Here is a 14,556-nt window from a genome sequence, read left to right on the forward strand (position 1 = left end):
GAGGATTTTAGTGAAAGTAACTACGATAGGGGATTCCTGAATTTATCTACCAGATTTCTGGGGACTTTAATGCCTCTGTATTGCTCCCAGAATTTTTCTACAATCCTACATCAGCTTCTAGGAAGAAAACTTTTCGTATAAACGAAACAGGATAAGGTTCTTTAATTTTTTCAAGAAAAATTCAGTAGTACCAAGTGATGAGTGGTAAAGGAACTAGATGTTAGAAGCGAAAATGGAGGTAGAAATTGGCCAGGCTAGAATGTGGCCACGGTCAGTCGAAGATATTGCTCGTCAGTCATGGCTGATGCTCGTTACGGACCACTTGTTCGAAACAACCCTGCGTTTCACGGGTCACTTTGTCGGTCCAAGTTTATTTCGAGCGTTACCGGGGTTAACGAACCCTAATCTGGCCGTAATTACAAGTCTCTGCCGCGAGAGGGCAGGGGGAAGTCCCAGGCGGGCTAACCCTTGAAATTTTGTACGCGTTGAAATTGGCCCTCTGTTTTTTAATTTCGCTGAATTCGCCGTGGGGCAACAAACCGCCATAATGGAAAATGGCGAGTGATATTTTCTAAAAATCGTAGAGGACGGAGATGCTGATAACGGGAATATTTTCGAAATCATTTTCTCGTGAATTGGCAACCTAGTGACCTAAATAGCCAGCTAAATAATATCTCGTGATTTTTAATCCTTTCAATTTTCTAAATAATTTTTTGTGAATTAGTAATTCAGTGATTTGGTAATTTTATCATTCAGAAATTTAGCGTGTCGGTAATGTACAGAAAAATTGTGCTTTTCCGTTTTTCAATTTTTTTTTTGAATTTTAAGCAAAGGAAGTGTTTGAAAGGAGTTGGAAAAGGGAAAGTTCGCGTGGAATAATAGAACAAGGTTCGGTAAGGGTTTGTTGGCAACGACGTACCCGCCACAAGAACATAAAAATTTGAAGAATGCAGGTATTAAGTTACGTAGAAAAATTGGACAACTCAATTTTTTCGAATTTTCTTATCACAATTGTCGAAATATTGCTGGAGATTAATGGGAACAATTGGTAGTGAGAAATGGTTATGAAATTTTATTGCCCAGGAAGTCGTTTCACCTTCAGCAGGGGGTTTCCCCCGAGATATCAATTGAAGGCTGATCAAATTCGCCATTTTCTGCTGTCGATCGCTCTTCGATTTCTTACGTTTGAGGATAGGGTAATAAAATAGTCTTATTAACGAATTTAACAATTAAGAAAAGAGTAAATTGTGTGCTAATATCAATTTTGGATTACTAGTGGCAAATTGCTAACCCCAAAATAAGTTTGAACTCCTCAACGGGGCAGAGAAGGAAGAGAAATATGTTAGAATTCATTTTACAATACTAAAACGATTTATAAAAATTGTTCAAAGTTCAATATAGCCACGACGAATCTGGAAGAAAAAAATTTCCAGCGAAGAGATTGAAGAAAATAATATAATAAATCATAACTGATTTTGTAATTCCAAAAATTCAAGATCAATCAAGATCAATCTTGAAAAATGTCCATGACTCGCTGAAGTCGTAAAGAAACTGAATTAAAAATTTCCAACGAAGAAAAAGAAGAAAATTCAATTGTTTCGTAGAATTGCTCAATTTCCTATCACGAAAATGTCCTCGCAGTCTCGCAACAAACAAGAAAAGGGGAAAAACGATATAAAGCATCATTGGTAGAGCATCAATAGGAAATTCACAAGATCTTCAGGGTTCATTAGAGCCACAAAAGGGGGAGGCTCGCGTAAACACTCGATGCTTCAAGTCCTCCAGCTCGACAGGACGATTATTAGCCAACGGGTAACGAGCCGGTTTCTCAGCAATATTAATCCTTCTGTGAGATTAATCCTAGGCAGCGCACAGTAGAACGTTGCGACGATAAATGATCGAGTAATACGATTACCGTAATCGTGATCGTAAATAAAACTGGCGACAAGCGGACAGAGTCACGTATATCCTTTCTTCCTTCCCTCTGCCAAAGGGATCTTCTCCCAACGAGTCAATTAATTCGTATTAGGACACTGATTTTCTTCCTTGTTTCATCGTCAACTCCTTCTCAGGCTTTCTGAGTATCTGAAACGTTGAAACAATGTTTTCGATATAGCGGTGTCAGAGGTTCTCCCAAAAAAATTTCACACGTTTCAAGCTCCTGGAAGAATATTTAACAAATTTATGCCAGTCGCCGATAGGTGACTTATGAGAAACAACATTTGAAGAAAAGTATGTTTTTCGTACGATTCTTAACCTAACACGGTCAGAGGATTTCCCCCAAAAATTTGTCAAGGATTTAGAATCCCTGAGAAATAGAAGAGAACTATTTCTGTAATCTGTGAAGAGTTTCTCGATGAAAAAAGTTTTTCATACTTTTCTAGCCAGATGATACAACTTTTTCCACATGATTCCTAAGCTAGTATCATCAGAAGACACCCTAAAAAATATTGAAAAAGAAAAACTTTCTTCCAGTCTCCGACAGGTGGTTGAAGGAAAAAAGCTGTTCCACTTAATTGGTCAGGATCTACCTCTCATTTTTTCACCCTCACGGTCAACCGTGGAAGTTAGAGGTTAGGCTAGGTGGAGAGAGGTAAAAGTTGCGAGGCTCGTTTCGATTTCCACGAGACATTTCGCCACGTGACTCATCGTAATAAGACAGCGACGCGCCTTTGTTGGCCCTCGAGGGCATTAATTAAAGAGATGACACATCGTGGAGTAAACCAAGTAATGGCGTGGCATCAGCGCCACTTTACTTTAGCCCTGTTGTGCCTCCTCCTCCTCTTCAATTCTTTCAGTGTGTCTTTTCAGCGTATCGATTCCACAAAATGTCTTCACGTGTCGTTAAAACGTCCATGAAACAGCGTCTCGTTTACCTGGCTGAAGGATACGGGTTATGTTTAATCATGTCTGCCCCCCCCCCCTTTTCCAAGTTTCCTCGTCGAAAAATAGCGGGAAAAATTCGAGAAGCGAATAGAAGTAAAAAATTCGAAAAAGGAATATCGTTCGTATTAGTTGAACTGAAACGTAAAAAGTGGTACATTTTGAGGTTAGTTATCTTGTATCGGGTATACGTATATACGGTATAATTTCTTCAAAAATTTGTAAAAGAGTAATAATTAATTTTTGCGTGGCTTCACTTAATTTTCAAAAATTTGTAACATGCTTTCCTCGAGAAAACAAGAATTTCTCGTTTTTGGAAAGTATTTCGAAGCTTCCTAACCTGAAACCTACTACTGTAATCTAGTAATACATGGATGTACTACTTACTATAACTTAGTACCCCTTAAAAATCACCTAAATCACAAAAGAATTCAACAAAGATGGATTTATAAAAAACATATTGTACCCATTCGATGATAAATTCTGAAAATTCTCTCGCATAACCTAAAAATTCGACGAATCGTTTGAAACACCCTCCGAGACATTTGGAATCTCGGAGAATATTTGGATAATACTTTAAACTACCCCGTAAACCATTCTTTTCGTGTGAAATACTTAAAAAAAAAAACAGAAAATATTGTGGAAAAAGTTAAGTAAGGATTTGTAATGAGCTACAAGTTAAGCGAGTTTTGTTTAAATTGTTCAGAACGTTTGATTCCAGCATGTAGCAATCACGGATGAAAGTTTCAATTTATGCGAAGCTTTTAGCTTGTTTCTCGTGTCGTAAAATCGAATCTGTTATTCCTTGTTTCGTAGTAGTTCCGACGCGCATAGAAATTTCGTTTCATAATCGAATGTCCCATAGCGGTGAACACAGCGCCTGTCATTTTATGCCTCTGACAATCGCGAAACTTCCATCCTATCACGCACTTCCGGTTCTGCTAACGCCCCCGCGTAACCACGTGCGTTCGAATACGCCGTTGTTTCTGTTTGTTTATGCAAAAGAGAAATTTATAAGTTTGGCGGATTTGTGGAAGAATGGGAAGCCTTTCGTTCTCAAGTTTTGAAAAATTTGGAGGTTAGGAATTTTCGATACATGGAGAATTGAATATTCGTAGTCCCTAATTCCTGGAAAATGAAAAATTTGGAAATTTCAATTGCTGGAAGATTGGAAATTTCGATTTTTGAAAAATTAGAAATTTAGAAATTTCATATACTGGAAAATAGGGGATTTAAAAATTTCATATGCTGGAAAATTGGGGATTCAGAAATTTCGTATGCTGGAAAATTGGGGATTTGAAAATTTCATATGCTGGAGATTTAGGAATTTCAAAAATTTCATATGCTGGAAAATTAGAAATTCAGAAATTTCATATACTGGAAAATTGGGGATTTGAAAATTTCATATGCTGGAAAATTGAGAATTCAGAAATTTCGTATGCTGGAAAATTGGGGATTTGAAAATTTCATATGCTGGAGATTTAGGAATTTCAAAAATTTCATATGCTGGAAAATTAGGGATATGAAAATTTCATTTGCTGGAAAATTGGAAATTCCAAAATTTCATATGCTAGAAAATTAGGAATTTCAAAAGTTCATATGCTGAAAAATTAGCGTTTTGAAAACTTTCGTTGCTGGAAAATTGGGGATTTTAAAATTTCATATGCTAGAAAATTAGGAATTTCAAAATTTCCGTCGCTGGAAAATTAGCGATTTGAAAACTTTCGTTGCTGGAAAATTGGGGATTTTAAAATTTCATATGCTGGAAAATTAGGAATTTCAAAATTTCATATACTGGAAAATTGGGGATTCGAAAACTTTCGTTGCTGGAAAATTAGGGCTTAGATAATTTCAATTACTGGAAAATTGAAAGTTTGCAATTTAAATACCGTTGATTAATTAATGGGAGCACAGCCTGCGCCGTTATTAACCGAATAACATTGTTCTAGATGAGAATATTTAAAGCAAATGCCAGAAAGATTAAGTAACCTTTGTAGAAATCCATTCCCCTCAGGCATTTAAACCCGAGTAATTAATGAATCGGCCAACGCAAGAGATTCGTGTAGGATAAAAGTGAAGAATTATATATTGAAGCAACGAGGCAAAAGGAACTGGCGGGAAATTTCATTTTACTGTTTTTATCGCAGCCCACACACATGTACAGAGAGGGAACAACTTAGTTAAAAATAAACGTGAAAAGATGAGGATGCGCTCGAATCCAGTTAGCTCTCACGTAGCTCTATGACGTTTCCAATTAATTCCACATCCTTGATAATTATTTCTTTTGTATCACGCTGTCATTTTCCACTCTGAACACGTACGCAGACATTTACCATTGATACCATTATTTACACAAGAAAATATAACGCATAAATCATATTGGAAATGGGTTATGAAATGAAATAATCTTTTTACCTTTCGATATACTGTTTATTAACGGACTCAGGGGAAACGTCTTTACTCTTTGGAATGTTCTAAAGGAATGTTCCTGGGCACCCAAAAGGAAAATTGGGGTCCGCTTATACCTAGGAACTGTTCACTTTATGGTATCGCAGTGTGCAGTGCGTGACTCGAAGACGGACACCAGACACATCTGGTGGAAGTCTTAATGCCTTTGTTTAAAATAATCCAACAAATCGTAAAGCTTCGAGCTTTCCTCTGTCACGAAATTCCTATCGAAACTATTACTTTCCTTTGCTCCTGCATAATATATGCAGCACACTCCACACAGAATTGCAATAACGATCGCGATTAACAATTTATTCCACGTTGCACACCGCGTGCTTCCAATATACGAGATATGCATGGTAATTTTCCGACTGGCGAATATTGACGAATCTCCAGAATTGAAATTGTAAGTTAGGATTTATGACGAACGAGAAAATGGGAAAGGAAGATGTGAATCAATCACGTGCGTAGCAATTAAACTGGCGAAATGTAAATAGAAATGCGCAGGAGTTGTGAAAATCGGGAATTATTAAATTAAAACAGAAAATAAACAAACTCCTCTGTAAGAATTTCGAGAATCTGTTCGATAAAGACGGCAAAGTATGAAAAATATCGATAATCTAAATTCAAAATGCTGCCATTTTGTAAGTAATCAATATTTTTATTTTATCTTCGTTCAGACCGTAGCCAGATTTACACCGATTAAGATTCTTCCCCATATTTTTATTTCAGATCAGCGGAAGGCCCGGAATCGTATAAACAGTCGACACACTTTTCGTAAAGCACACTCTATAAAACAAATATCCATTCATCCACGGCATAGTAGGGTGCACGCGTACTCGACGAAAATTTCAAGTCGATTTTCTCGAAAACAAAGCCTCAAACGAAAAATGTTTATTCTATATTTTCGACTTATTCTTTCATGTAGAATCACCCCCTTTTCGCTTGTACCACCAGTTACCAAACACCCTGTATAAATGTTACGAACCCACTGCCTTTCCCCCACACATTGTAATTAGAGACTATTTGTTGGATTATTTCTAACAACACCCTATGGAAATAATCAAGTGAGGACAAAAATGTCTCCGGGTTATTTTAAACAATGGCACTGAGACTTCCACTAGATGCATCTGGTGTTCGTCTTCGAGTCACTCACGGCACAATGCCATACCATAACGTAAACAGTTTCTAGGTATAAGGGGACCCCAACTTTCTTTTGGGTGCCTAGAGACAGTCCTTCAGAAGATTCAATAGAGTAAAGACGTTTCCTCTGAGACCGTAAATAAAATCGTATATTACAAAGATAAAAGACTATTTAATTCCATAACCCATTTCCAATATGTAAGAAATGCGAGATTCCGGCGGCAAAGTGGTGGCCTGGAATTTGTCACCCAGGAAGAGAAAGCGCGCGGGTACCTGAGGGTCCCATAAACCGAGCCCTTTCCCTGGAAAGTCGAACGAGGGGGCTCCAACGGCTTTTCGGAGCAACGTGGGATACGACGCGGAAAGGACATTCTGGAAATAACCGTCGAGCAAGACGGACGCCGGAAATCTTAAGCAGCGCTTAGAAATAAAGATTAAGTTATTTTTGGGATACCGCACTATCCGGATATTAGTTCTTTGTTTTGCGAGTGTTTCTTATAAATACTATTATATTTTGGAAGTGACGTGGTGCAAAGTAATTACTCGCGCAAGTTGTTTAACAAAAATATATTTATTTGAATCCGATAACGCTGGACCTAATTTTGAAGTGTAGGCGACGCGATGCACGTAGAAAGCTAGTCTACGACAAAAGGCCTCGTGCCTTTTTCGGGGCTCCCTTAAGTAGCCCCTTTTCCCTGGGAAAGTCCCAGGAAGTGGGGGCGCGGGCCTGCATTGCCGAGGCGATACTCTTGTCCTCGAGGACGAAGAAACTCGGAGATGTTTGGAGAAACATCTCTCGATTCTTCGCCTCGAGGGCCAAGAGACGCCAGGCCTAAGTGCGTGGCCCCCCACGTTATTATTAGATATTATTATTATCATAACCAAACACCTTTATAATTAGAAACCAAAACGCCAAGCAACCGCCACGGGTAGGAAGGTAGCAAAGTCGGGAGAAATCCATGAAGCGACGCTCGACTCCAGGCCCTTTTGGCCCAGGTGCCAAAACTAGTATAAAACCAACGTACCTGCACAAGGTCGACAGATAGTCTGACTTCAGGTTAGGTGGCCTTGCTGTGATTTTCTATGCCTCCAGATTGTAATGGATTCCCACCCCCCTCCCCTTCATTTGCCCCGTACCTCAGCTTATTCTTTGTTTCGCAGGTTTTTTGCAACTTTTCCTGCATGATTCTCAAGCTCCTGCATGGTTTCATTCCAACTTTAAATTTTAATGGTAACTAACGTCTTAATACTTTTCAGTGCATAAGGAGGAATTACTCCAGGCGGCACTACATAACTTCCAGGTGGAGATAAAACACAAGGTCGACAGATAGTCTAAAACCATACACCTGGAACGACACCCGTTCGAACTAAACATTTAATGAAACGACATCAAACACATTTCTGGAATTTTACGCCTTTAACCAACCCGAAACGAAGGCGATCTCAATCGTTACGACCCGTCCCGTAAATCGATTAATTACTATTTATTTTACAAACTTGTATAATGCCTCAGAGTATGATATCTCGTGAAGCATTCTCCTTTGTGCTATGGTATTTGGCATAATTTGCAACCTTTTTCCATTGGACGAACAGACTTTATTTCTTTTCCTTTTTTTATTTCGCTAAACAGTTGCCTTGATAACGTAACAAAAAAATCTGTTTTTAATTTCTCGAGTCGTCGATACGCGCGTATGAAGATATCTGGTAGCCCGGCCACAAAGTTCGATTTGCTATATACGAGATATCTTGTGACACGTACGCAATGTGTTAAGATGAGCGCACACAGAATTTTGTGCCTCGTTTCGTCCTCGAGCCTCGCAGTAGAACGACCTCTCCTATAGTCAGACACATTATCCTGATTAAAAGCGGCGGGAATCGCGCGAGAACCAATGGCGAGCGTTTGTTTCACGCTACTGCATTTCAAAGTGCTGTTTCTTTCTTGAATTACAGCATTCTACGTTCAATTCCGCTGAACAATTTCAGTGAAAAAAGACAGAGTGTTTAGGTTGACGGTGTGAAATAATACGTAACATAAAAGTTCTCGAAATTTACGACAATCGAAGCTCGGGAATCGTAACTTATACATTTGGAAAATATTCATGGGGAAATCGTGGAAACTGTCTTCAACGCTTTAACCTTAACTTGACAACTTGGAGATACGTCGCAGTGAATCTTTCGAAATTTCCATATTTAAATTTTGCAAATGTTCACAACGTGATCTCAGGAATTACGACCGAACGATCTCTAGAAATCTCCCGTTGCAAAGTCTCGGAAACAATTTTACTAATTTTAACGGTGAAATTTTGAAAAAGCAATCGAAAAATTCTACAAGTTTCTCGCGGTAAAATCTGGAAAACTATTCCTCAAAATTTTTCTCACGTTCACAGCGAAGTTCCAGGGAATCGTAACCTAAAAATTTCGAGAACTCCCGCTAAGAAGTTCCCTAAATTCCCCTGCTTGTACTTGCAAACTCTTCAAAAAATTTGATTAGGTCATCCCATAAGTTCGTGTCGAATTTTATAATTCACGTCAATATTTTCAACAAATCTGCAAATTTGACAAAAAAAAAATGTAAGCGCCTTCTTGTTCCACAACTTTTTCCTATTTTTTTTTTGTAAAACCATTATGTCGTCGCTATAGAATTTCCTTGGATTTTAATTAAAATATTTTTCGCTTTCGGTACGAACTTATGGGATGACCTGATATAAGAAATCTTCCAAATTGTCCCAGCAAAAGTGAAAATATCAGTGGAGAAAAGGAAAACTAGGTACTCCAAGGGCATTTTAAACTCTCCTTTCATCCTCGCTTTCTAACTCTAGAGGAATTAACATTTGGGACAGTGTTGCTCCGGGTTTGCAAGCTTCTTCATCACGGTCCTCGTCTTCCACCTGGACAACCACCGTTATTAACTTTCCCTCTTGATCACTTTTATCCTTTTCCATCTTTACCACGGAACCACGTAGTTATTGCAAACAGGGAATATTACCTCCCCTGTAACAACCGACCGGATCCCTGCGACTAATTAATTACTTCGTCACGAGGTTAATCATGTCTGAACAACGACAAATTTCCTGCGGTTTGAACATTCAATCCTGAAACTTCGCCCTCCGGTCGAATTAATTTTCTTCATTTCTGACCAAACAATGCGTGTTCCCCTGTAATTACCAGACTTAACGTAACCTCCGTTGCATTGAAAACGACACCCGAGGCGGTCGACTGTAGAGTGGAAGAAAACTGTATTGTTCGAAAATACACGTTTCCCCTAGTTGCCTCGTTACTTTTGTAAGAAGGAAACAGAAATAAAATTTATTTTTATTCCAACGTAATTTATTTTCAAATTTGGATTTCGCGATATTGCAATATTTCCCTGCTCCAACCCGTCATTATCCTCGAGCAACTTTCTGAGAATCTCAAAAAGAGAAATATTGTCAAAGGCTCTTCCTCCTTTACTTCTCATCGTCTTGTACAATAACTCTGGCCAACGTTCATAAACTTCATACGATTCAATTTTCTTACACCCTCCACCCTTTCCGCCAATTATCTCCGCACAGGTAACCGGAACTTTCCAGGTAGAATGTCGGCAACCGACATTCTCCTCTTTATTAACTCCTCCTTACGCTATCTACCTCGAGCTTTCAACTCGATTCAAACTTCGACAAACACAATTCCTCCGAACTTACCAACCCGATCAAAGTGTCAAAGTGTCGAAAATACTCTTTCGACAACGTCAAACAAACCTCGGCGAACTATCGAGAAGAGAACGAACGCGAAACACCTGTTCCCAGCTTCTCTGCGTTCTCTCGGCGTGCGAAAGAATCTGGTTCAAGTGCGCACAGGTTAACAGCAGCCGAGAATCATACAAGTGGAGCAATCCAGCATTAACACCTGGCTTAGGTGTGTTGTTGATTAAAAATCACGAGGTTGATGCTGGTACAGAGATTAGAGGCGCGCCACGGACGATCAACGAGTTTATTTATAAAGCATCAGCCGGCCAGCAGGCGATCAGAGGAGACCAGCGTTTATGATAGTATTTATCTAGCAGGCTGGAGACTCGAGAGGAGCATTAAACCCGCCTCTCAGACACGGCGAATTTCCAACCAATCACCTTAATATATCTCCACGCCAGATTCTTTATATTTTTCTTCTTCAGAGGCAGATGCTTCTTTAGAGAGAGAGAGTCTGGTAGTTTCAGGGAAAAAGAATCGACTGGAATTTTCTGATATTCTTCCCTGCATGGCAACGTGTTCCCGGAATACATCAACTGTCACGGGGAACTTTACCGTTTCCTGGTATTTTTGTTTTCAAAAGTATCGGATTATTTTATTAGAGGAACTGCGAAAAGAGCGAAGGAGGATTTTTATTGTTATCCTTCCTTCTGCCAGGCTAAGTAGAAATAATTTCGAACGAAAGAGAAATTCCGGTTTCTTTGAAACTTCGCGGATTTATAGAAGTATCGGGCAATTTTTCCCTCTTTGCCGTGTGGCAGATTCTTCATGGTGGAAACGTCTCTTAAAGGATAACGTGTGTGTGTGTTCTTCGATTCTCCCGCGTACCTTGGAAATTATAGTTGTTATATAAATTCGACGGATCTTTGTGTTGATAAAAATTTGTTATTTAACCAGTTAGCCGTTGCGACCTCTTTGGAAAGTGTGTCGGAAAAAGTAAGCGATGACGAGTATACTCGTCGAACACAGAGTACGTGTTTTATTTTTAATACAAACGACTGTTTTATTTTTTACTTTTATCACTGACAGGGCTTTTTGGTAACTGTGTGAATGGACGAATGTGTGAAAAAGAGATTTGTTTGAGATGAAGTTGCTTAATTTCATTCGGGGTGAAAGTTAGAATTTTTTAAATAATAATTTTCTTCTTGAATTTTTGGAAAGAAAAATGTGAAAGGAAGAAAAGGAAACGGTACATTTACAAAGGAAAGAACAACTACTTTGTTCACACTGTATACAGTTTTTTCACAATAATTATTTATATTTTCTTATTTGCTCGTTTTAATTCGTCTTGGCTTTCAAATATCCGAAACATCTTAACGTTTACGAATATATTCTAGTTTTCACTAAAATTCCAATTTAAACAGCAAATTGTAACTACTTTTTACTCACGACGAGTATACTCGTCGTAACACAAATTATTGCCATTCCTTCGTGACGAGTATACTCGTCAAAAACGGCCAACTGGTTAAATAGAAGAGAAACGTATCTCGCCGTGTTTATTTCGACAAATTTGATATTTCCTGTCGCGTGAGAAAATGTAGAAAAATTCGTCGTAGACGCAGATACGTGTACTAAACGACGATACAGAATTTCGATAATTTTAACCGATGCGCTCATTCCGAACGTTCGCTGCTGCACTTCGAACGATGCGTTATCAAGTATCCGCGAGTGTTCGTGCATACGGATCCTCGAATTACAATGCAAAATCAACGTCAATCGGAATAGTTTCTTATAATTGCACCACATCCGTGTACAGCGCCGTGCAAAGTTGTTTGTCGAGGATTCGAAGGTGCGACGACCGTACTTGAATCGTGCAACGATGCAAGCAAAATGTTCACCCTTTGCACTCGAAAAGCCCTTTTTCCCCAATTCATGTAATTTTTTAAAGCTATTTTTTTTATCAGAAGTTGGTTCTTTCAAACTATTTCACTGCCGAGATCTCTGAACATGTAGTGAACAATTCACGGAGGTCCATAGACCCGCTTTCTTCGAAAATATCGTCCTTAGAGTTGCCTCTAATGGTAAATATAACGTTAGTCGCCTCAAAGAGTGCAAAGGATTAAGTTCGACCTGCGTTAGATCTTGAATACCGATTCAATTTTTCAAACTGAACGGGAAAAACGAGAAATTGTAATCGAGAAAATTTGGATATTTAGATCTCTGATAGATCTAGGTTAGATATAGGTTAGGTCTAGATTTCAAATTTCAGGATTAAGTTCGACCTGCGTTAAATCTTGAATACTGGTCCAATTTTTCAAACTGAACGGGAAAAACGGGAAATTGTAATCGAGACAATTTGGATATTTAGATCTCTGATAGATCTAGGTTATATATAGGTTAGGTCTAGATTTCAAATTTCAGGATTAAGTTCGACCTGCGTTAAATCTTGAATACTGGTTCAATTTTTCAAACTGAACGGGAAAAACGAGAAATTGTAATCGAGACAATTTGGATATTTAGATCTCTGATAGGTCTAGGTTAGATATAGGTTAGGTCTAGATTTCAAATTTCAGGATTAAGTTCGACCTGCGTTAGATCTTGAATACCGGTCCAATTTTTCAAACTGAACGGGAAAAACGAGAAATTGTAATCGAGACAATTAGGATATTTAGATCTCTGTTAGGTTAGGTCTAGATTTCAAATTTCAGGATTAACCCTTTGCACTCGAAGGTCCTTCTTTCTAAAAGAAAGTAGCAAAACTTAATGTAATTTTTTAAAACTAATATTTTTATCAGAAGTTGGTTCTTTCAAATTGTTCCACTATCGAGATCTCTGAACATGTAGTGAACAATTCACGGAGGTCCATAGACCCGCTTTCTTCGAAAATATCGTCCTTAGAGTTGCCTCTAATGGTAAATACAATGTCGCTACTTAATCGCCTCAAAGAGTGCAAAGGGTTAACAATATTCGCTGGTTCAATATACAGGGTGTCTCACTTCTAACGATATCCACTGGTATCGAAAATAGGAAAATATTGCCGAGAGAAATTTTGATGGTTCGAAAACAAGCATCTGCCGGTGATAAAAGAAAGGACGTTAAAGTGACTTGAAACAGGGGAAAAAATGATCGGTGACCTTGAAATGACCTTCGTTCAAAATGTCTTGGGGACATTTCTATGGCATCTTTAAGCCATAAGAACTCAGTAGTTTGTTCTTATTTCCGATACGAACGGAAATAATTTCGCTGTTCGTTACAAGCGAGACACTCTGTGTATGAGGCAGAATGAGGAAAAATTGCGTGGAAGATAACTGGGAATTGTAAAATATTGTACCTGTGTACTCGTATTAAGGAGCTACGCTGAGAATGCGACGGTGACAAGTGCTACCAATAAAGGGATTTAAGATACAAATTTATAATCAGCAATCGTGGAACGAATATGCTCGCCCAGGCGATTGTTTACGCGTTTACGATTATAAAAATACTTGATAACGCATCGTTCGAAGTGCAAGCACAGCGAACATCTGGGATGAACGCATCAGTTTAAAATTATCTGTATCGTTCGTATTGTTTTTCGAAGCTAAATGAAAGTAATTTCTAGACCTCGCAGAATTATGTTTATCTCACACTCCCGGTCCCGAGGAATCCAGCCTTCCCAATCTCTCCAACGGATCGCTGCAAAGGCTGGAAAAATGTCCAGGGGAAAATCAGCAGTCAGCAATTTCCTGATAAGGCTCCTTTCAGAATCCACTTGAGCTTCAAGTGTCACCGACTACTTCAATAATGAAAAACTATACACTTGTGTTAAACGAAGCTTGGAGCAGGTGTCCGAGGAGAGGAATAACGAAGAATCTGCTGAATAACGATGGAAAAGTTTGCGAAAACATCTCGGAATCCTGAAATATTCAGAGAGAGAGACACTGTCAGGTGTCTACGAAGAAACGAGAAATTATGAATTCTGATAGTTTCAAGGAGAAAAAGTGATCACCGATTCAGAACTGTTTGCAACGCTTCGACGAGAGTCCGTAGAAAAAGAAGCACTCAGAAATATCCCAATATCTTCCCAGTCAGATAAGTATACCTCCTTAAAGAGCCAATTACCGTCGACTTTATCGCCTCCATTATCGAGAAATCTATTACACGTTCCTATCACCGTTACAGAATCTCGGGGAAAAATCACTCGAAAGGTGTTGCGAATTTTCTACTCACCAGAAATGTCCCGAACGTCACCGCTGTCTCGGCAGGAGAACCGGAAGTCATCGGAGGAAGCCAGTACCAAATCTTTCGAACGGTCAACGATGAAATCCTTGGATTCTCTGCCCAGAATCCTCAAGTTGTCCCCTCGTGCGTCGTAGAAGCAACGGAGACACTTGTTTATATCGGTCGAAACTGTCCTATCAATCAGGAACGTCCTTTTCTC

General features: G+C 38.9%; 1 protein-coding gene across 1 annotated transcript in view; it reads right to left on the bottom strand.

Annotated features, from left to right (window-relative positions):
- The window catches only part of LOC108573290 (parathyroid hormone/parathyroid hormone-related peptide receptor-like), a 43,303-nt gene extending 28,747 nt beyond the window's left edge, over positions 1-14,556 (bottom strand). The window contains exon 1 of the mRNA XM_017935690.1: positions 14,346-14,556. The gene's annotated coding sequence lies outside the window, so the exon portion shown is untranslated. The remainder of the gene's footprint in view (positions 1-14,345) is intronic.

The sequence above is a fragment of the Habropoda laboriosa genome, unplaced genomic scaffold (assembly GCF_001263275.1).
Source record: "Habropoda laboriosa isolate 0110345459 unplaced genomic scaffold, ASM126327v1 scaffold134, whole genome shotgun sequence".
In the NCBI taxonomy this organism is placed as follows: domain Eukaryota; kingdom Metazoa; phylum Arthropoda; class Insecta; order Hymenoptera; family Apidae; genus Habropoda; species Habropoda laboriosa.